The sequence below is a fragment of the Prionailurus viverrinus genome, chromosome B2 (genome assembly GCF_022837055.1).
Source record: "Prionailurus viverrinus isolate Anna chromosome B2, UM_Priviv_1.0, whole genome shotgun sequence".
NCBI classification, from domain to species: domain Eukaryota; kingdom Metazoa; phylum Chordata; class Mammalia; order Carnivora; family Felidae; genus Prionailurus; species Prionailurus viverrinus.
The window spans coordinates 47,497,594-47,522,450 of NC_062565.1; the positions used below are offsets into that span (position 1 = coordinate 47,497,594).

Genomic DNA, 24,857 nt, shown 5'->3' on the forward strand with positions numbered 1-24,857 from the left:
CTTTTTTGACTCTTGCTCTTACTTTTAAAAACAAAACAAAACAACAACGAAAAAACCCTCGACCATGTCAACTCTTAATTATATTGAGATATAAAAACTGCAGTACCAAATAAAGAGATGGGTTGAAATGATGGGTCTATAAATCCTTATTTATTCAAGACAACATATTATGCTTCTGTTTTTCCTTGATACATATTTCCGTTAACAGTCTAGCTTGTTGTTAGCCATTGGCTTTAGGTATATTCTAGGGTAAGCGGGAATGATTTGTTTTTATTACTTTGCTTATTCTGTTCTCAAACAACTGTGAGAGAATGCTTGGTGGCTTCTTTAGGATAATCCCATGAGACAAAGAAGGTAACAGTTAAACACTGCAGTTGATAGTGACTTTTCTTGCTTCATTCATTCATTCATAATTGCCAAAAACTGAGTGCTTTTCAATTGGTGACATTTATAAAACTGTAGATATATCCATGCAATGTAATATTCTCAAATAAAAGGAATATGCTATTTACTTACACAAAATCCTGAATACAAGTTGAATGTATTTTACTAACTAAAGAAGCCAGACATAAAAGTATGTAGAACTCGTAAAATTCCACTCACATGACATTTGAAAAAAGATGAAACAAAGGGATAGAAAGCATATCAGTAGTTGTCAGGCCTTAAAGGAAGATGGAGGAGGTCAACTATTATTAGTTGAGATTTTTAGTATGATAAAACTTTTCTATATAGTACTACAGTATTGAGTACAAGTCAAAATCCATAGAATTATATATTATAGAGACTGAACTTTAGTGAATGTAAATAAAATAAAATGGACCAGGATGTTGAGAAATCTCAGGTTGGAATGCAGACTGACAAATAAGCCAAACTATTACAATATATGACAAATACCATTAAGAATGTTGGGGATAAAAAAGATCATTTAAGTAACTTTGGAAGAAAGGTTTCTAACTGATAAAGCTGAAGACAAAAAGAACCATACACAAATGTAATCTTCCATTGATAAATTTGTTTCTCTTTCTTACTCTTGGAATCTCTGATTTTCACTTATGTTGCATGTCTCTTCTACTTTTAGCCAGAAAAAAATTCAGTGGGCTAGAACTCATTGATTAAGTTGGGCTTGCATGGATAATCCAAGACAAATGCCTTATATTAAGTTCCATAACTAAACTCATAGCTACTGTTACTGTAACTATGGTTTATAACTCTATACACTTTGTTTTCTATATCATATAAGATACTAGTGCACTTTAAAAAGTTAATAGTTTATGTTTTGTGATAACTGAAAGTAGTAGAGACAGAGCTATAAAATGGCAATGTTTTTGTATGTTATTGATGTTACGCTGGTATAAATTTTAAATTAGACTGTTATAACTTCAGTTGCTAACTACCAACAAAAATAGTTATAGAATATACACAAAAGTAAATGAAAACCAAATTTCACTACAAAAGTTAAATAAAGACAAAAGAAAAAAAAAACAATCAGTAATGCAGGAAATAAGGGGCAAACAAGTTATAAGGCATATAGAAAACAGCCAAATGACAGAAGTAGTCCCTCCTTATCAGTACTTACTTAACTTGAAATGGGTTTAACTCTCTAATTAAAAGACAGAGATTGGCAGAATGAATTTAAAAATATGATCCAAAGGCACCTGGGTAGCTCAGTTGATTAAGTGACTGACTGACTTTGGCTCAGATCATGATCCCGCAGTTTATGAGTTTGAGCCCCACTTCGGTCCCTGTGCTGACAGCTTGGAACCTGGAGCCTACTTTGGTTTCTGCGTCTCCCTCTCTCTCTGTCCCGCATTGCTCACACTTTTGTCTGTCCTCTTTCAAAAATGGATAAACATTAAAAAATTTTAAATATGATCCAACTGTGTGCAGTCTACAAAAGACTCAGCTTAGATCCAAAGGCAAAATTGATCGAAAGTGGAAGGATGGAAAAAGATATTCCGTGCAAATAGTAACCAAAAAAGAACAGGAGTAGCTATACTAAAATTAGGGGAAAAAATGACTTTAAATGCAAAAGGATTAAAACAACAAAGAAAGACAATATATATTAATAAAAGGGGCTTAATACAGGGGCACCTGGGTGGCTCAGTCAGTTAAGCTCCAACTCTTAGTTTTGGCTCAGGTCATGATCTCATGGTTCATGAGTTCAAGCCCTGCATGCATTGGGCTCCAAGCTGACAGCACAGAGCCTGCTTGGGATTCTCACTCTCTCTCTTTGCCCCTCTCCCATTCACATGCATGTGAATACATGTGCCCTCTCTTTCTCTGTCAAAATAAATTAAAAAACTTTTTAAAAAGGCTTAATACAGCAAGAAGATCTAAAAATTATCAGCAATTGCACATTGAACAGACCATCAAAATATAGGAAGCTAAAACTGGTATCATTAAAGGGAGACATAGACAGTTCCCCAGCAACAGCTAGAGATTTCAATAACCCATTCTTAATAATGAATAGAACAACCAGATAGAAGATAAGTAAGGAAAGAGAAAACAATCCAATAAACCAATTATATCTAAAAGACATACATAGAACATCCTACTCAACAAGAATGTACACATTCTTCTCAAGTGCAGTAGGACATTTTCCAGGATAGACCACATATTAAGCCACAAATTAAGTCTGAATAGATTTAAAAAGTATATATAAAGTTCTTCTGTGGTCATAACTAGATGGAGTTAGAAATCAATAACAAAAGAAAAACTGGGAAACTCATAAATTTGTGGACATTAACACACTTTTGAACAACCAGTTAAAAAAAGAAGAAATCACAGAGAAATTAGAAATTGCTTAGAGAAGAATGAAAATAAAAACAATATAATTAAATGTATGGAACACACAAAAAATGCAATTCTAAAGTGGAACTTTCTTGCTATAATGCTTAAGTTAAATAATAAGATTTCAAATTAACAACCTAAGATTACAACTTAAGAAACTAGAAAAAAAACAAACTCATATGTTGCAGAAGAAAAGAAATAATAAAGATTAGGACAGAGGTAAATGAAGTTGAGAATAGAAAAACAATAAAAAAAAATTGATAAAAACTGGGGGAGCATTTGGGTGGCTAGTCAGTTAAGTGTCTGACTTGATTTCGGCTCAGGTCATGATCTCACAGTTCATGGGCTCAAGCCCTATGTCAGGCATTGTGCTGACAGTGTGCAGCCTGCTTGGGATTCTCTCTCTCCCTCTTTCTCTTCCCTTTCCCCCCAAAATAAATGAATAAACTTAAAAAAAATGGACTAAGAAAAAAAATCCAAATTACTAAAATCAGAAATGAAAGTAGACATTACTATTGATTTTACAGAAAGAACAATGATTATAAGGAAGTACTATAAATAATTTCCTATCAACAAATCAGATATGCTATGTTAAATGGACAAATTCCTAGAAACACATATGCTGCCAAGACAGAATCATGAAGAAATAAAAGATCTGAATAGATTTATAACTAGTAAGTTGCTAGAATCAATAATCAAAAATTTCTTTACAAAGAAAAGCCCTAGACCTGATGGCTTCACAGATGAATTCTATCAAACATTTACAAGCAACTAAACACCAATTCTTCTTTAAGTTTTTAAGAAAAATGAAGAGGAGGAAGAACATCCTAGCTCATTCTGTGGTGTCAGAATTACTCTGATATCAAAACCAGACATAGGCAACTTAAGAAAAAAACAACAAAAAAAACCCTGATGATCAACATCTCTTATGAACATTGAAGCAAGACTCCTCAACCAACTACTAGCAAACAGAATTAAGCAGCATATTAAAAGAACTACACAGCATGGCCAAGTGGGATTTATTCCTGGAATGCAAGAATGCTTCAATATATGAATATTAATCAATGTAATACACCACATTAGCAGAATCAAGGAAAAGAAAACACATCATCTCAGTTGATGCAGAAAAAACATTTGACAAAATACATCACCTTTTCATGATAAAAACAGTCAACAAACTAGGAATAGAAGGAGAACTACCTGACATAATAAAAGCAATATGTGAAACATCCATGGCAAACATCATACTCCATAATGAAAGACTGATTGCTTTTTCTCTATTATCAGGAACATCTCTCTATTATCAAGAACATCTCTCTATTATCAGGAATATTTTCTCTTTTCTCAGGAACATCTCTCTATTATCAGTAATAAGGCAAAGATTATTATAGCACTGGAAGTTCCAGCTAGAGAATTTAGGCAATAAAAAGAAATAAAAGTTATCTAAATAGGAAAGGACAAAGAATAATGCTCGCTGTTTACAGATTTTTTTAAATGTTTGTATTTTGAGGGGGGGGGGAGTTGGGGGAGGGCAGAGAGAGAGAGGGAGACACAGAATCTGAAGCAGGTTCCAGGCTCTGAGGTGTCAGCACAGAGCCCGACGTGGGGCTTGAACTCATGAGCCATGAGATCATGATCTGAGTCAAAGCCAGATGCTCAACTGACTGAGCCACCCAGGTGCCCCCAGATGGTGTCATTTTGTATGTAGAAAACACTACTCCACCAAAAAATCTATTAGAACGAACAAATGAATTCAGAAAAAGTAGCAGGATACAGAGTCAACACTTAAAAATCTGTTGCACTTTCATACATTAATAATAAACAATCTGAAAAAGAAATTGCAAAACAACAGCATTTATAATAGCAAGAATGAAATACTTGAGAATTAACCAAGGAGGTAAAAGACTTGTACAATAAAAACTATCAGGGGCACCTAGGTGGCTCAGTCATTTGAGTGTCTGACTTTGGCTCAGGTCATGATCTCATGGTTCTTGAGTTCAAGTCCTGAATCAGACTTGCTGCTGTCAGCACAGAGCCCACTTCAGATCTTCTGTCCCCCTCTCTCTCTGCCCTTCCCCACTTTCATGCTCTCTCTCTCTCAAAAATAGATAAACCTTTAAAAAACATCACTGAAAGAAATTTAAAAAGACATAAATAGGGGCACCTGGGTGGCTTAGTCAGTTGGGCGTCTGACTTCGGCTCAGGTCATGATCTCACGGTTCATGGGTTTGAGCCCCGCATTGGGCTCTGTGCTGACAGCTCGGAGCCTGGAGCCTGCTTAAGATTCTGTGTCTCCCTCTCTCTCTCTGTCCCTCCCCTGCTAACTCTCTCTCTCTCTCTCAAAAATGAATAAACATTAAAAAAATTTTAAGAAACATAAATAATGTAAATGGAAACATATCATATGTTCTTAGATTACAAATCTTAGTATCATTAAAATGTCAATGCTACCCAAAGTTATCTACATTTTATTCAAAGCAATCCCTATCACGTTCTCAATGATATTTTTGTAAAAATAGGAAAAAACTATCCTTAAATTCATATGGGATTGAAAGAGACCCCAGACAACCAGAACAATTTTGGAAAAGAATGATGCTGCAGGAATTGGACTTCCTTTCAAATTTACTACAAAGCTATAGTTGCCTAAACACTGTGGAATTGGCATAAAAACACACATACTGGCCAATGGACTAGAATAAAGACTGGCCAATGTACTAGAATAAAGAGCCCAGAAATAAATCCTCACATATATGGTCAAGTCATTTTTAAACAAGAGTATCAAGACCATTAAATGTGGAAAATACAGACTTTTCAACAAATGGTACTGGGAAAATTGAATATTCACCTGTAGGAGAATCAAGTTATACACTTATCTAATACCATATACAAAAAATATCTCAAAATGAGTCAAAGATTTAAATGTAAAATTTTAAACCATAAAACAGGAAAAAAATAGGGCAAAGCATCATGATATTACATTGGCAATAATTCCTTGGATAGGACACTGAAGTCATAGGCAACAAAAGAAAAAAAATAAAGTAGACTTCATGAAAATTAAAGGAGTTTTGCATCAAAAAACACCATCACACAGTAACATAGTAAAGAGGCAACCCACAAAATAGACAGTATTCGCAAATTGTGTATCCAATAAGAGGTAAGTATCCAGAATATACATAGAACTCATAAAACTCAACAACAGAAAAACAACTTTATAAAAATAGTCAAATGACTTAAATAGCCACTTTGTTAATAAGCACCTAAAAAGGTGCTCAATATCATTAATCATTAGGAAAATTAAGTCAAAACTAAAGTGAGATAGCACCTGAGCCCATGAAGAGGGCTACTCCTCATGGAGAAAAGAAAAAAGAAAAGAAAAGAGAAAAGAAAGAAAGAAAGAAAGAAAGAAAGAAAGAAAGAAAGAAAAAGAAAGAGAGGGAAGGAGGGAGGAAGGAAGGAAGGAAGGAAGGAAGGAAGGAAGGGAGAAAAGAAGAGAAGGGGATGGAGGGAGAAAGGAAGGGACAGAGGGAGGAAAGAAAGAGAGAGAGAGGCTGGGAAGGAGAAGTGTTGGCAACAATGTAGAGTCAGTGGAAGTTTTACACACTGTTGGTGGGAATATAAAAGACACACCTGCTGTGGAAAATAGTATGATGGTTCCTCTAAAAATTAAACATATAATTACTATATGATCTAGTAATTCCTCTTCTGGGTACTTATCCAAGATAATTGAAAGTGGCATCTCAAAGAGATATTTGTACATCTATTTTCATAGTAGCATTATTCACAATAGCTAAAATATAGGGGTGTCTGGGTGGCTCAGTCGGTTAAGCATCTGACTTCGACTCAGGTCACGATCTTGTGGTCCGTGAGTTCAAGCCCTGCGTCTGGGCTCTGGGCTGATGGCTAGGAGCCTGGAGCCTGCTTCTGATTCTGTGTCTCCCTCTCTCTCTGCCCCTCCCCCGTTCATGCTCTGTCTCTCTCTGTCTCAAAAATGAATAAACGTTAAAAAAAATTAAAAAAAAATAAAATATAGAAGCAACCTAAATGTCCATTGACAGATAAGTGGATTAATAAAATGTGTTATATACATATAATGGAATAAAAAGGAAGGAAATTCTTGCACAAGCTACAACATGGATGAAACTTGAGGACTTTCTGCCAAGTGAAAAAGTGAGTCATAAAAAGACAAATATTTTATAGTTTCACTCATATGAGGTGCTTAGTGTAGTCAGAATCAGAAAGACAGAGGGTAGAATGGTGGTTGCCAAAGACTGAAAGAAGGGAGGCATGGAGAGTTATTGTTTACTGAGTACAGAGTTTCAGTTTTACAAGACAAAAGAGTTCTGGAGATGGATGGTGGTGGAGGGCATACAACAATGATGGATGTATTTTAATATCATTTGAACTGTACACTTAAAAATTATTCAGATGGTAAATTTTACATTATATGTATTTTGCCATAAAAAATTTGGAAAAAATAGAAACATTCTAAATCAAACTCACCATCAAGAAAATGAATAGGCAAGCATACACTGGGAGAAACACACTCATAAAACATGAATCTAATGACAGTGTTATCCAAGATACATAAAATACATTTAAAATTTAAAAATAAAAGACAAACATCCCAACTTTAAAAACAGGCAAAAATTTGAACAGACATTTCCCAAATAAGATGTGTGTGTGTGTGTGTGTGTGTGTGCGCGCGTGCGTGTATGTGTGTGTGTAATATATGTATCTGGTCAGGACATGAGAAAGTGCTTAATTTCAATAACCATCAAGAAAATGAAAATTAAAACCACAATAAGAAACTATTACATACAATAATGGTAAAATCAAAAAAATTATTAGCATCAAACATTGGTGAGATTGTGGAGAAAGTGATTCTCACATTCTTAGTGGAATACAACCATTTTGAAAGAAGATCTGCAGATATTTATAAAAATCCTACATCAATCCTGTGACCCATCAGTTATAATTTTAGATATTTATCCAAGATAACTGAAAATATATGATGACAAAAAGGGGTGTATGGGAATGTTCATAGCAGCTTTGTTCATAGTAGCCAAAAAATGTGAAATATTCCAGGTATAGTCATAAGTTGGAATGCTACTTAGAGAAATAATATTTATAAACTCCATTAATACAATAATATGACTTTAACTCAAAAAGCATTGTGGTGTTAAAAGAATTCTTCTGTAAATGAGTGCATATTGCATGATTTCATTTATATGAAATAAAAGAGAAAAATTATAATGAACAAAAAATTAGAAGAGTGACTACTTCTGGGGTAGAAGTAGGGGGACTTAGTGGAGACATGAGGAAATTTCTGGAATGATAATACATTTCTATATGTTAATAATTGTTTGAGTTACACATATATGTTTGTAAAAATCCTCAAAAATCTGCAAAATACTTTGAAATTCATCAAAAGTAACTTGGAGTAATGCATGGGTAGAAGGATGGCTAAGTGGATGGATACATGATAAAACATGTAGTAAAATATCAATGATAAAATCTAGGTGGTGTGTATACAGGCATTTTCTGTGAAATTCTTCAATTTTATTGTTTATTTGAAAAATTACAAAATTCAAAAAACAAAACAACTTCTTAATGTTGTTTATTTTGGTTACTAGTAATTCTCCTGAAGTCATTAAATATTTATATTTGCATGGTGAAGAACAAGACCATAAAAAGAGTATTGTCAAAAAAAAATTAAGTTGAAATTGCTTGGAATACATTTTAGAATTTACAGTAGTACTTGTATGTGCAGCTATGTAATTTTCTAGAACTACACTTAAATCCCAAGGGCAAATATGGAAGACTTGCATAGTTGAATATAGTTGTTTGTCTTTTTATGAGAAAGATATATAGTTGGTGCTCTTTAAATGTAAGTTTCAGAAGCAAGAAGCGGATCCAGTCTATTTACTTAGGCCTAATGAATTTACAACTGGAACTCAAAGAAAAATTGCACTGGAAAAGTATGGAACAGAAAGCTTGACTCCTATTTCTGGAGTGGTTGAAAGAGAGGGAAGCAGTGCAGGGTGAAGACTGAACTATCATTGTCTTAGGTTGATTTGCTTTTAAGGAAAATAAAATATTATAAATATAAATAGCTGATATAAATAAATGGAAATTTTGAGTCAGAAAGTACAGAGTTCTTTGTATTTAATATTTGGACACATTTTATTTTTTTAGCATTTAACTATTTCTAAACCAGTATGGTTCTGGCATTGATAGCATTTCATGGTTGTTTTCTTTTTGTTTTGTTTTCTTTTTAGTGACTTATAAAACAGTCCGTCTTAGATGAGGTTTAGCGAGCCATTGATATCCATTCCAAGATTATCATGCTTCATTAACCTACACTTTGAAACACTTGAATTTTCCATGTTTTATTTGTGGAAGATGTTAACAGTGCGTAGCAAGGAGTTTGTATTTTTAGAGACAAAGTTAATAGTTGTTTTTACAGGAGAAAAGTCTAGCCAGAGTGTGTAGGAGACTCACAGGGGATGCCTGTCACTTTTGTTCCTTCATTCTCACACAGTATTTCTTTGTCCCATTCCCAAATTTACTTTCTAAACTTCCCTCCATAATGAAACATGACCTTCTCTGTCAAAACCACTTCACCAGTGCAGGATTTATTTTTGGAAATTTTTTATAATTATGCGACCTGAATTTGTTGGTATGCATTCATTTGGAAAATTACATGAAAGGGTCAATTCTTGCATGAGTCATCTGTGTAACAGGAATAACTCCTACTGTGAAAGGCTGCCTGGATCAATAAAATAACTGATAAACGTCAGTCATTAAAGTGATAAATAGGTTCTGATTGTTCAGAGTAGTAATAGATATTAGTTGTAACTCTTAGGTATTGAAGACCAAAAGATGAAATATGCTGTTCTGTATTGGCATCTTTCTGTAAGGACAACTTGTGGTGTATGTTGCATTGAGCTAAATCACAAGGGCTTTTTGTCTCTCCTGTTTTCCTTCATGTAATGAGATCAAGCCCTGAGGATATTTTCTCCCAAAATTAAAAATCCTGATGGCATATATCACCCCACTTATAGGTCAATCTGAAATGTCTTCTTAACAAAATCCAGTTTTCATGTGTGTTTACAAACATTTACATCTTCCTGCTTTTCTTGGGCAGGTTTTCTTGGTTTTCCTTATGCAAATATCCTCTATTTTTCTAGCAAGTCTTTAAATTGCTGCTAGCATGACTGCTTTTCCCCATAGTGCTGATTGAACTCTAGGGCGAAGAGATCTCATTACCGATTATTAACTTTTGGAGATATTAAACAAATCCTATAAAAATTGATGCATATTATGGGTATAATCCATTAATATCTCTAGTAGAAACTTTTGAAAAATGTGGAGGAGTTTAGCTTAACTTTACCTTTCTGTTGACCTTAGAATATACATTCCAGATTTGGAATTCTTGTGGTGGCGGGCAAAGAATGGCCTGTATGGTCCACCATGAAGTAATGGAAGTGCCCTTTGTGGAATACTGGGGCTTGGTGCAGACTTGGGAGAAGGTGTCTATGGAGAAGTTCAACTTGCTGTGAAGAGAAGAATTAAAGGAGTAGTTGCAGTCAGGATTGTAGACATGAAGCATGTCATAGACTGTCTAGAAAATGTTAAGAAAACGATCTGTATCAAAAGCATGTTAAATTATGAGAGTGTAGTGAAATTCTACTGTCACAGGAGAGAAGGCAACATTCAGTATCTATTATTGGAGTACTGTAGTGGTGGATAACTTTTTGACAGCATAGAGCCAGACATCGGCATGCCTGAAGAAGATGCTCAGAGGTTCTTCCATGAAATCATGGCAGGGTGGTTTATTTGCATGGTATTGGGATAACTCACAGGGATATTAAGCCAGAAAATATCCTTTTGGATGAAAGGGATTACCTCAAAATCTCTGACTTTGGCTTGGCAACAGTGTTTTGGCACAATGATCATGAGTGTTTATTGAACAAGATGTGTTTACCTTACATTGCTCCAGAACTTCTAAAGAGAAAAGGATTTCATGCAGAACTCATTGATGTTTCGTCCTATGGAATAGTACTTACGGCAATGTTGCCATGGGACCAGCCCAGTGATGGTTGTCAGGAATAGTCTGATTGGAAAGAAAGAAAAATACATACCTCAACTCTTGGAAAAAATTGATTCTGTTTATCCAGCTTGGCTGCATAAAGTCCTAGTTGAGAATCCATCAGTAAGAATTACTACCCCAGACATCAAAAATGGTAGATGGTACAACAAACCACTCAAGAAATGGGTAAAAAGGCCCTGAGTCATTTCAGATGGTGTACATAAGTCTCCTAGTGGATTTTCTAAACACATTCAATCCAGTTTGAGCTTCTCTGTGGTAAGCAGTGCTTCTAGTGAAGAAAATATGAAGTACTCTAGCTCCCAGCAAGAATCATGGACAGGTCTTTTCTTATGGGACACTGGCCCTTCATAATATTGATAAACTGGTACAAGAGATCAGTTTTTCCCCATCCACATGTTCTGATCATATGCTTCTAAATAGTTACTTGGCACCCCAGGATCCCCCCAGACCCCTTGGAATCACTTGGTTAAAAGAAAGACATGATTTTTTACCAAACTGGATGTAGCCAAAACTTATCAATACCTGAAAGAAATTTGTGAGAAGTTAGACTATCAGTAGAAAAAGAGTTGTATGAGTCAGGTTACTGTATCAACTGATAGGAGAAACAATAAACTGATTTTCAATGTGAATTTGGTACAAATGGTTGAGAAGTTCTTGGTTGACTTTCAGCTTTCTAAGGGTGATGGATTAGCATTTAAGAGACACTTCCTGAAGAGTAAAGGGAAGCTGAATGATGTTGTGAGCAGCCAGAAGGCCTGGTTTCCTGCCACATGAGAGATCCATTGGATTTCTGGTGAATATAGTGCTGCTGTATTGACATTATTCTTCCTAGAGAAAATTATCTTGTTCTGCAAACTGCAAACAGTAGTCTCTGAAGAGTTGTCTTCCTTCTAGCCAAACATTTTCCAATTCTTTTTGTATGTTCTTCATATAAACAATACCTATATCTTCATTGTAAGTAAAGCTTTTGGAGAGGGATGGATAGAATTCATTAGATGTTTCTTCATTTTGTGTATGGTATCTGAAGACCCATGTGATAGAAACCAAGCTCTGGGGAATACATGAGCTTGCCAGCTTTTATACCGATGTAATGAAAAATGTAATGAAAAAAATATCAACCATCATTTTGGTTTCATACAGAAAATACATGTTTCCTCCATGTTGATTTAATTATATGGGTAGATTAGTAAGAAAAGCAATTTTTATGACTTTTTGAAAGTAGATATATCAGTCTATTATGTGAAGCCAACTTCAAAAAATGTATCTTTAAGATTTGTACTTGTTTTTGCAAGGGCCTGACACAGTATATAAATAAAACTGTTTTGAATTATAACTGCTAATTAAAATTGCAAGTAAGTACATTTTTTCCATTATAGTTAATAATATATAAAATACCGATTGATCTTTTAAGTAGAAGTTGAGCATAAAACTCTAGTGCTTAACTGTGCTTAACTACCTTTACTCTAAAATTACTATTGCACATTTTAAATTTTATTCTATATTATTTTCTACATTCACAGCCATATTTTAATTCTTTATTACACAAATAAATTCTATTTCAAAAATGAATAGCTAACTCTGTGGACTTACTGGTGACCAAGCTTCTAGGTGGTAGGGAATAAAAGAGGGAGAAGTAAGAAACCATGATAGAAAAGGATCTGATTCCTAGTTCGTTTGCTATCAGATTTACTAAGACTTTGTTCTTCTGATAAAATTTATTTTTTTAATGTATTAGGTTGAGGCCTGTATTCCTTTTTCTTTGTAATTTATAAAATTAATCATCTTGGTCTGAAGCTAAGAACATACGAAATTTTATGGTTAGAGTTTATCACTTAGTGTATACTGGTAAATTGTATTACTGCAGTATACCCATAGGAGAAATAAATTTGTACCAATACAGGCTCCTAAGAATTGAGTCAATAAATTCTCAAAAACTAACTTTTGGTCCCTGTCCTCCAACCTGTTCCTCCCTAGTTTCTTCCATCCCAGTAAATTTTACATTCAGTTCTCCAGTTCCTTGAGCCAAAACCCCAAGAATCCTCTTTGACATTCCCACCTCAAGTTCTTTTTTTTTTTTTTCTGTTCCATCCCCTAGAGTCCTTTACTCCCAAAATTTGTGTGGCTTGTGCTTCACTTGAAGTCTTTGCTTAAGTGTCACATGCTATGTAAAGTCTTTCCTTGATTTATCTAAAATGTTACCCCACTTCTATCACTCTTGCCTTTATTTTTCATAACACTTATTAGCTGACATTATAAGATATTTTTATTTACCTAGTAAAGTCTGTTTCCCCCATTGCAATGTGTAATAGATAAGCTCCTTGAGTTCAGGGATCCTACCTATCCTGTTCAGTTCTATGTCCCCAGCACTTAGAATGGGGCCTGATGTATTACAGCATGCAATGAAGAGTTGTTTAATGAAGAAATATACACTCAGTTGATCTTATCCATCCGCAGAAAATACCAGGAAGCTGAACCCTTCTCTCCATTTTGATTGCTACCACTCTAGTTTAAGCTTCTTCATCTCCTCCCTAGATTTCTTACTAAAAACTAATGTCTTCCCACCTCTACTTTTGCTGTTTCTCAACTCAACCCTCTCTCCCCCAAAGTCGTTTCTTGACATAGGTCCTACGGGTTTGTTTGTTTGTTTGTTTGTTTTTAAGATAAACTGTACTGTGACATTCCCTTGCTTAAAAACCTCCAGTAACTTCCCATTGTATCGAAAATGAACTCTAAATCCTTTTTTTTTTAAATTTTTTTTTCAACGTTTTTATTTATTTTTGGGACAGAGAGAGACAGAGCATGAACGGGGGAGGGGCAGAGAGAGAGGGAGACACAGAATCGGAAACAGGCTCCAGGTTCTGAGCCATCAGCCCAGAGCCTGACGCGGGGCTCGAACTCCCGGACCGCGAGATCGTGACCTGGCTGAAGTCGGACGCTTAACCGACTGCGCCACCCAGGCGCCCCTCTAAATTCTTTTCTTGGACTGACCTGGCTCTGCAAGATATACCTTCTGTCCTCTTTGCTCACTGTACTACAGATAGAATAGCCTTCTACTTCTACTTCTATTCATTGAATGTACGAAGGCTCATTCCCCTTTCAGGGCTTTGATGTTTATAACTGCCACTGTCTGGAACCCCTTCCATTAGTTTGCATGGCTTATTTAGCATTCAAAACTCAGCCCAAATGTTTCTACTATCCCCAATCACTGTCCAATTGTTTCTTTTTCTTCATGGGACTGATTAGTATCTGAAATTATTTGTCTGTCTCCCCCACTAAAACGTAAGCTTAGACTTTACCATTTCTTTTCATTTTTGTGTATCTTTTTAAATTTTTTATTTTCATTCATTTTTTTATGTTTTATTTATTTTTGAGAGCAAGAGAGACAGATCACAAGCGGGGGAGGGGCAGAGAGAGAGGGAGACACAGAATCTGAAACAAGCTCCAGGCTCTGAGCTGTCATCACAGATCCTGACAGGGGGCTTGCACTCACAGACCACAAGATCATGACCTGAGCCTAAGTCGGATGCTTCACTGACTGAGCCACCCAGGTGCCCTTGTGTATCTTTTAAAAACAAAATTCCCTGCTCCTTCCCCCTCCCTGCCCCTTCATATATCTTGTACTGGAATGTAATAGGTACTAAGTAAATATTTGTTGAATAAATGAATGAATTAAATATCAGATGAAAATTTTACAAAATATCATAAGGGGAAGGTGAATAGATGGATAGTTAACAAACTTTCTCCGTTATTGGAATTTGTATAGAATGGTGGGGAAAGTTCCAGTCAGACTTGGGAAGATTAGCTCTCACATTAATAATTATGTGCACATTGACACCTGCCTCTGTAAAGAGACTGTTAATAACTACATTGTAGGGTTGTTTTTAATCTTAAATGAGTTAGGGTGTGTGAAGAGTATAGTATACTGTGTTGCACAAAAGAAATTCACTAAACATAAGATGCCAGAATTTTTCTGCAGGGTTCATTATGTTATTGGGAGAAGATATTTACTCCCATTATTAAAAGTAATACTTGCTTTTCAATGAAATTTTGTAAAGTGTAAAAATGGGGGAAAGGAATTATTATTCAAAGATAACAGCTAAAATTTTTATGGCAAGATCAACATATGCTGCGTGTGTGTGTGTGTGTGTGTGTGTGTGTAGTGTGGAATGTGGTGGGTGTGATTATTGAGATAAATATAAATATATAAAACATGCACAGTTTAACAAGCAGATGTAAATTTAACAACTGTTCAACCAAACTCAATTGAAGAAAGTTCATTTCTGGACCCTCACAAGCCTTCCCTTGTACCCCTTCCCAGTCATAACCTATCCTCTTCACTCAGAAGTAATCATAAAATTTACTTTCATAACAATCCTCTCCTTGGTTTTCTTTAGTTTTCTCAGCTATTTATGCATATTTAAATGATACAGTTTAGTTTTGCCTGTTTTGGAAATTCATATAAATTAAGTTATGGTGTATATAATTTTTATGTGTTGCTTTTTCTTTATATTCATGCAATTACAGTATAGGATGCTATTTTGTGAACATACCACTAATTATGTATTCACTCTACTGCTAATGGATGTTTGGATTATTTACAATTTGATGCTATTATTAATACTCTTGCTAAGAACATTATGTATATGTCCATGAATTTCTCTAGGTCCTTTAGTCTAAGGTACATACCTATGAATGAAATGGCTGGGTTTTAGGGTATGCCAATCTTCAACTTTAGTAGAATAATGGTAAACTGTTTTCTAAAATGATTGTACCAGTTTATGCTGCTATATGAAAAGAGAATAAAATTGCTGCAAAAAAACAATTTTGAATGATCTATTAAAGTATAAGAATTTTCATAGCAGCAAAATATGTGTTTCTAGCATTTCAGACTTTCACCTACATTTGATACTATGTCTAATTTTTGCCAGGTTATTGATGTGTAATATCTGTTTGGTGTTAATTTGCTTATTCCTAAGTTTAAATGAGGGTGAGTATCTTAAAGATATATATATATATATGATATATAATATACATGTAATATTTATATATTATACAAATATATAAATATGATTTATATAAATATATAATATATATGTAATATTCATATATATAATATATGATATACACTATACAATATATAATATATAATATATAATACATAATATATAATATATAGGGGTACCTGGGTGATTCGGTTGGTTAAGCATTCGACTCATGATTTCGGCTCAGGTCATGATCCCATGGTTCTTGCTTGAGAGGGAGCCCCGTGTCAGGCTCTGTGCTGGCAGCATCGAGCCTCCTTGGGATTCTTTCTCCCTCTTATTCTGTCTCTCCCCCTCCATCTCTCTATCTCTCAAAATAAATAAATAAACATTAAAAAATATATCTATATATCTATATATCTACCTTTATCTATCTATCTATTTATCTATCTATCTATCTATTCCACTATGTTATGCAGAGTTTTTGGTGCTGACCTGACCAATAACCTAGTCATGCAAATTACTTTAGTCACTAATTTTTATGAATTAAAAAGAAAGCAATCCCCCTTTAAATAATATTTTAAAAACATTTATGAATTAGTAAATTTCCTTTTGATACTAGCAGCAAACCATTATTTTTGCACTCTAAAAAAGGTCCAAGAGCACTTAGGATCACTCTAAAAGGTTAAGTAGGGGCTGTGCAATGCAATGTAGCTTTGTATAGAGTGCAGAATTAGTTTGAAGTAATTCACATGGTTACATCATGCACAGATTAGCCAATACATAGATTTTAAAGGATATTCTTACTGTTTTGTATATTATCCTATTGTTCCTCCATCTATTCATCTATCTTCTAACATAATTCTATTACATAAATATTAGGTAAAGTTTACTATTTCGCATTTTGTTTTTATAATCTAATTTTTTTAATAGAACATACAAAGGACACACACAAATATGCCCCAAATTAAATGGCCAAGTTGTCCAAATATCAAACAGATAATTTTTTTAGAACTCACACACACTGAATTCCTACAGATCTCTGTTTTTGTTTTTGTTTTAATCATCAATAGAGGAAAGCACTTAATAAGACAAATTCTTGATGTGAGGGCTAAGATAGCAACTTTAATTACAATGAGATTAATAAGACATTATAAATAAAGACATTGTAAATACTAAATAAATAAGATAAATCATCACCAGTTTAAAATAATTCTAAAAAAGGATTGATGTGTTACTTAGATTTTGTTTCATTTTCCCTGAACAGTCCAAACTGTAGATGCTGTTATCCTATGTAACAAGAAAATTGTATTCTGAAACTTATATTTTTAAAAAATGTTGCACAAAGGAACACCTCAATTAAAATTTTAATAAAATACATTAAAAGCTAGAGAGTTTAAATTCACAATAACAAGTTATTTTTAACTTATTAATAACATAGGAGTTGTTTTTCTAAAGCTATTTCAAAAACTTAAAATAATTAGCTTTAAGCATATTTTTTATTCTAAAATAAAATAATGAGTTATTTCATCATAACCAAAACAAATTTCAAACTACCTGCTTCTTTGCCTTAAAATACACACATTCAGAAGATTCAACTTATTAGATAAATTTTATTAGTGCAAAGCTCGAAATTTTAAAATTTATTTTTATTTTTTTAATTTACAACCAAATTAGTTAGCATATAGTGCAACAGTGATTTCAGGAGTAGATTCCTTAATGCCCCTTACCCATTTAGCCCATCCGCCCTCCCACAACCCCTCCAGTAACCCTCTGTTTGTTCTCCATATTTGTTTCTTCTGTTTTGTCCCCCTCCATGTTTTGATATTATTTTTGCTTCCTTTCCCTTATGTTCATCTGTTCTGTGTCTTAAAGTCCTCATATGAGTGAAATCATATAATGTTTGTCTTTCTCTGACTGACTAATTTTGCTTAGCATCCACGTAGTTGCAAATGGAAAGATTTCATTTTTTTGATTGCCAAGTAATACTTCATTGTATATATATACACCACATCTTCTTTATCCATTCATCCATCGATGGATATTTGGGCTCTTTACATACTTTGGTTACTGTTGATAGTGCTGCTATAAATATTGGGATGCACGTGTCCCTTCAAAACAGCATACCTGTAACCCTTGGATAAATACCTAGTAGTGCAATTGCTGGGTCGTAAGGTAGTTTTATTTTTAATGTTTTGAGTAACCTCCAGACTGTTTTCCAGAGTGGCTGCACCAGCTTGAATTCCCACCAACAATGCAAAAGAGATCTTCTTTCTCTGCATCCTCACCAACATCTGTTGTTGCCTGAGTTGTGATGTTGAGCATTTTTTCATGTGTCCATTGGCCATCTGGATGTCTTCTTTTGAGAAATGTCTACTCATGTCTTTTTCCCATTTCATTGGATTATTTGTTTTTTTGGGTGTTGAGTTTGATAAGTTCTTTATAGATTTTGGATATCTGATATGTTGTTTGAAAATATCTTCTCCCATTCTATCCATTGCCTTTTAGTTTTGTTGATTGTTTCTTTCACTGTGCAAAAGCTTTTAATTTTGATGAGGTCCCAATAGTTCATTTTTGATTTTGTTTCCCTTGCTTCTGGAGATGTGTTGAGTAAGAATTTGCTGCAACCAAGATCAAAAAGGTTTTTTCCTGCTTTTCCTTGAGGATTTTGATGGCTTCTTGTCTTACATTTAGGTCCTTCATCCATTTTGAGTTTATTTTTGTGTGTGGTATAAGAAAGTGGTTGAGGTTCATTCTTCTGCATGTCACTGTCCAGTTTCCCAGCAGCATTTGCTGAACAGACTGTCTTTATTCCAATTGGATATTCTTTCCTACTTTGTCAAAGATTAGTTGGCCATATATTTGTGGGTCCATTTCTGGGTTCTCTATTCTGTTCCATTGATCTGAGTGTCTGTTTTTGTGCCAGTACCACACTGTCTTGATGATTACAGCTTTGTAGAATAGCTTGAAGTCTGGGATTGTGATGCCTGCTGCTTTGTTTTTCTTTTTCAAGATTGCTTTGGCTATTTGAGGTCTTTTTGGGTTCCATGCAAATTTTAGGATTATTTGTCCTAGCTCTGTGAAGAATGCTGGTGTCATTTTGATAGGGATTGAATTAAATATGTAGATTGCTTTGGGTAGTATTGACATTGTAATGATATTTGTTCTTCCTACCCAGGAGTATGGAATCTTTTTCCATTTCTTTGTGTCTTCTTCAATTGCTTTCATAAGCTTTCTATAATTTTCAGTGTAGTTTTTTCACATCTTTGGTTAGATTTATTCCTAGGTATTTTATGCTTTTGGTGCAATTGTAAATGGGATTGATTCCTTGATTTCTCCTGTTGCTTCATTGTTGGTGTATAAGAATGCAACCGATTTCTGTGCATTGATATTATATCCTGCAACTTTGCTGAATTCATGAATCAGTTCTAGCAGTTTTTTGGTGGAATATTTTGGGTTTTCCATGTAGAGTATCATGTCATCTGCAAAGAGTCAAAGTTTGACCTCCTCCTGGCCGATTTGGATGCCTTTTATTTCTTTGTGTTGTCTGATTGCAGAGGCTAAGACTTCCAATACTATGTTGAATAACAGTGGTGAGAGTGGACATCCCTGTCTTGTTCCTGACCTTAGGGGGAAAGCTCTCAGTTTTTCCCCATTGAGGATGATATTAGCGTTTGGTCTTTCATATATGGCTTTTATAATCTCGAGGTATGGTCCTTCCATCCCTACTTTCTTGAGGGCTTTTATCAAGAAAGGATGCTGTATTTTGTCAAATGCTTTCTCTGCATCTATTGAGAGGATCATATGGTTCTTGTCCTTTCTTTCATTGATGTGATGAATCACATTGATTGTTTTGCAGATATTGAACCAGCCCTGCATCCCAGGTATAAATCCGACTTGGTTGTGGTGAATAATTTTTAAAGGTATTGTTGGATCTGGTTAGCTAATATCTTGTTGAGGATTTTTGCATCCATGTTCATCAAGGAAATTGGTCTATAGTTCTCCTTTTTAGTGGGATCTCTGTCTGGTTTTGGAATCAAGTTAATGATGGCTTCATAGAAAGAGTATGGAAGTTTTCCTTCCATTTCTATTTTTGGGAAACCTTCAAGAGAATAGGCGTTAACTCTTCATTAAGTGTTTGGTAGAATTCCTCAGGAAAGTCATCTGGCCTTGGACTCCTGTTTTGTTTTGTTTTGTTTTGTTTTGTTTTCTTGTGGGGGGGAGATTTTTGATTACTAATTCGATTTCCTTACTGGTTATGGGTCTGTTCAAATTTTCTGTTTCTTTCTGTTTCAGTTTTGGTAGTGTGTATGTTTCTAGGAATTTGTCCATTTCTTCCAGATTGCCCATTTTATTGGTGTATAATTGTTCATAATATTCTTCTTCTTATTATTGTTATTTCTGCTGTGTTGGTTGTGATCTCTCTTTCATTCTTGATTTTATTTACTTGGGTACTTTCCTTTTCTTTTTGATCAAACTGGCTACTGGTTTATCAATTTTGTTAATTATTTCAAAGAACCAGCATCTGGTTTCATTAATCTGTTCTCCTGGTTTTTTTTTTTTTGTTGTTGTTGCTTGTTTGTTTGTCTGTTTGTTTGGTTTTAATAGCATTAATTTCTGCTCTAATCTTTATTATTTCCTGTCTTCTACTGGTTTTGGGTGTTATTTGCTGTTCTTTTTCCAGTTCTTTAAGGCATAAGGTTAGTTTGTGTATTTGAGGTCTTTCTTCCTTCTTTAGAAAGGCCTGGATTGCTATATACTTTCCTCTTATGATGACATTTCATGCATTCCAGAGGTTTTGGGTTGTCGTGTTATCATTTTAATTGGCTTCCATGAACTTTTTAATTTCCTCTTTAACTTCTTGGTTAGCTCATTCATTCTTTAGTGGGATGTTCTTTAGTCTCCAAGTATGTGTTACCTTTCCAAATTTTTTCTTGTGGTTGATTTCGAGTTTCATAGTGTTGTGGTCTGAAAATATGCACAGTATGATCTTGATCTTTTTGTACTTGCTGAGGGCTGATTTGTGTTCCAGTATGTGGTGTTCTGGAGAATGTTCCATGTGCACTGGAGAGGAATTTATATTCTGCTCTTTAGGATGAAATGTTCTGAATATATCTGTTAAGTCCATCTGGTCCAGTGTGCCATTCAAAGCCATTGTTTCCTTGTTGATTTTTTTTATTAGATGATCTGTCCATTGCTGTGAGTGGGGTGTTGCAGTCCCCTACTATTATGGTATTACTATCAATGAGTTTCTTTATATTCGTGATTAATTGATTTACATATTTGGGTGATCTCACATTTGGCACATAAATGGTTACAATTTTTAGGTCTTCTTGGTGGATAGACCCCTTAATTATGGTTTAAGGTCCTTCTTCATCTCTTGATACAGTCTTTATTTTAAAGTCTAGATTGTCTGATATAAGTATGGCTACTCTGGCTTTCTTTTGTTGATCATTAGCATGATAGCTGGTTCTCCATCCCCTTACTTCCAATCTGAAGGTGTCTTTAGGTCTAAAGTGGGTCTCTTGTAAACAGCATATAGATGGTTCTTGTTTTCTTATCCATTCTATTACCCTATGTCTTTTTATTGGAGCATTGAGTCCATTGATGTTTAGAGTGAGTACTGAAAGATATGAATTTATTGCCATTATGTTGCTTGTAGAGTTGGAGTTTCTGGTGGTGTTCTCTGGTCCTTTCTAGTCTTTGTTGCTTTTGGTCTTTTTTTCTTTGTGTGTGTGTGTGTGTGTGTGTGTGTGTGTGTGCATTTTCATTTTTTCTCCCCTCAGAGAGTCCCCCTTAAAATTTCTTGCAGGTCTATTTTAGTGGTCACAAACTCCTTTAGTTTTTATTTGTCTGGGAAACTTTTTTAGTGGTCACAAACTCCTTTAGTTTTTATTTGTCTGGGAAACTTTTTATCTCTCCTCCTATTTTGAAGGACAGCTTTGCTGGATAAAGAATTCTTGGCTGTATATTTTTCTGATTCAGTACAGTGAATGTATCCTGCCATTCTTTTCCGGCCTGCCAAGTTTCCATGGGTAGATCTGCTGCAAACCTGATCTGTCTTCCCTGGTAGGTTAGGGACTGTTTTTCCCTTGCTGCTTTCATGATTCTCTCCTTGCCTGAGTATTTTGTGAATTTGACTATGATATGCCTTGTTGATGGCTGGTTTTTGTTGAATCAAATGGGAGTCCTCTGTGCTTCATAGATTTTGATGTCTGTGTCTTTCCCTGGGTTAGGAAAGTTTTCCACTATGATTTGCTCACATAACACTTCTACCCCAATTTCTCTCTCTTCCTCTTCTGGGACCCCTAAGATTCTGATGTTCCTTTTTAATGAGTCACTGATTTCTCTAATTCTTAAATTGTGCTCTTTTGCCTTCATCTCCCTCTTTTTTTCTGCTTCATTTTTCTGCATAAATTTGTCCTTTATATCACTGATTCTGTGTTCTGCCTCATCCATCCTTGCCTCTGTGACCTTCATTTGAAATTGCAGTTCAATCACAGCATTTTTTATTTCATCCTGACTAGCTTTTACTTCTTTTATCTCCACAGAAAGGGATTCTAATCTATTTTTGACTTCAGCTAGTATTCTTATTATTGTCATTCTAAATTCTGGTTCAGACATCTTGCTAGTATCTGTGTTGGTTAAGTCCCTGGCTGTCTTTTCTTCCTGCTCTTCTATTTGGGGTGAATTCCTTCATTTCATCATTTTGAAGGGAGAAAAGGAATTAATGTGGTAAAAAAATGAAAATTAAAAACTATTAAAATTAAAAAAATTATAAATTAAAAAATTAGAAACACACACATATGCAAAAAATAGAATAAATGATGCTAGATCCTGTGTGTTTTGATCTGGGTGTTGAAAATGGCTTAATAGATTAGAGAAAAAGGGGAAATTAAAAACAAGGAAATCGATTGAAAATTTGAAAAAAATGAATACACTGAAGTAGACTAAAATGAAATGATGGAAGTAAAATAGAATTGAAAAAATTTACACAACAGTAAGAATAGAAAAAAATTAGAAAAAACTTTTACAACAGTAAAAATAGAAAAAAATAGAAAAAAATAGAAAAAAGGTAGAAAAAAATTAAACAAAAATATTTTAATAATAATTAAAAATAAAAATGAATTTCTTCTCTTTTTGTATTCAGAAAAATAAAAGGAGAGACAAGAAAAATGGGGAAAAAACAGAAAGAAAATTGAATAGATGGACTGGTGAACAGACTGAAATATGACTGAAATTACTTCATTTTCCCCTAGAAGTCAAACTATGAAGAATTTTATAGTCCATAAACTAAGCAGGGGGAAAGACTTGTGTTCCTGAAGTGCGAGGTTGGCCCAGTTCGGCATGGCTTAGTGTAATAACTCCATTCTCCACTAGGTGGCGCTGCTTAGCTTACTGGGGTGGACGATTGTGGTGCTTGTAGGTGTGTATGCGCATGCGGGGGAGCTGTGACAATGGAGTCGCCCAGCTCGCCATTGGAGCGCTCCATGGAGTCGCCCAGCTCTCGCCCAGTTCTCCATTTTTGGAACTCTGTTCTTCCCAGTCAGCAATTGCACATCCATCCTTTGTCTTCAGCTTCCGTCCACTTCCCGTTTTTGCACAGTCTGTGACCAAGCCCCAGGCAGCACCTCCCTCCTGAGTTTTGTCTCAGATGCAGCTGTTTTTCCTGACCCCTTACTTCTGAGGGACTGTGGCTTCGACCCATTCTGCCCCTCTGCAGGAGGGTCTCAAAGAACAATGGCCGGGTGCCGGAGGCACTCAGGAATGTTTGCAGGACCTTGCTGCTACCGGTACCCAGAGACTGCAGCCAGGTGCCAGCCCGCTCCAGAAAAAGTTCACGAGATAGTGTAGCAGCAGCGTTTCAGGGATTATGAAAAAATCACAACACACGTCTAGCACCAGGCTTCACCCTTAATGACCTTGTTCCAGCACCAGCAAATGTGGTTGTTCTCTCGGGTCCACTGGAGCCTTGCCTTTGGGGGACCCACACAGCCTCTACCAGGTGTCCTCCCAGCAGGCGACCGCCTCTCCCCATGTGGCCTGAAGAACCCTGGACTCCACTCTGCTCCTGGGGATTCGTCCTTCCCACCAGAGCACCACCAGGTATTGTGTTGCGGAGTTTCAGACTCTGCACTCCCCTGTTTACAGTCTTAATGGAATTTAAACCCTCTCCTTTCTCCTTTTTAGTTCAGTCCCTGCAGCTATTTCCACTCTTCCACTTTCTCTCTAGCTGCTTTCGGGCGGAAGCTTTTCCCATATTCTCCCCCCACCCCCTTCCACGTTTCCATCCTAACTCCACACACAAAAGCGGCTCCCTGCCCTCCGTGGCTTCTGTCTCCCTCAGTTCACTTCTCAGCAATGTGTACCTGCTGAATTCTGTGGTTCAGGTTGTGCAGACTGTTGTGTTAATCCTCAGATCAGCTTTCTAAGTGTGCAGGAAGGTTTAGTGTTGGTCTGGCTGTCTCAAAATTTTTAATATAAAATGAAAACATGTGGTATTTCTTGAGCAATCATCTACTGAATTTTCATCAAAGCTTTTTATCTCTTAAGACTACTGATTTATCATAGTTGTGATGAATCTGTAGTGATTTGCATAATATAAAACATATTTAGCAATTAAAAAAATTACATCTAGTTGATTGATTTTTAATGTAATAAAAATGTTTGCCTTGTAATATTTCTTGGGGCTTCATCCATTATAACATGTTGAAGATACTGACATAGAGAAGAGATACAGGTGAGGAAGGAGACTACGGTAGTCTGCATAAGCTCTAGCCAAAGGAGAGACAAATAATGAGAATGTGTTTTTGTATCTCCAGCACGAATTAGAGAAATTGGGAGTTATTAGAATACTTCAGGGGACAAGGAGAATTGATTTTGAAATCCTATCATAATAGAAATAGTTTTGAAGAATATATACATTCAAAATGTGACCACACATCACTAATCTCTGTACAAGATGGAAATGT

General features: G+C 35.2%; 1 protein-coding gene and 1 pseudogene across 2 annotated transcripts in view; both read left to right on the forward strand.

Annotated features, from left to right (window-relative positions):
• Positions 1-24,857, forward strand: part of CB2H6orf141 (chromosome B2 C6orf141 homolog) — a 368,368-nt gene that overhangs the window by 235,817 nt on the left and 107,694 nt on the right. The window lies entirely within an intron of this gene.
• LOC125165677 (serine/threonine-protein kinase Chk1-like) lies at positions 10,272-11,677 on the forward strand (annotated as a pseudogene).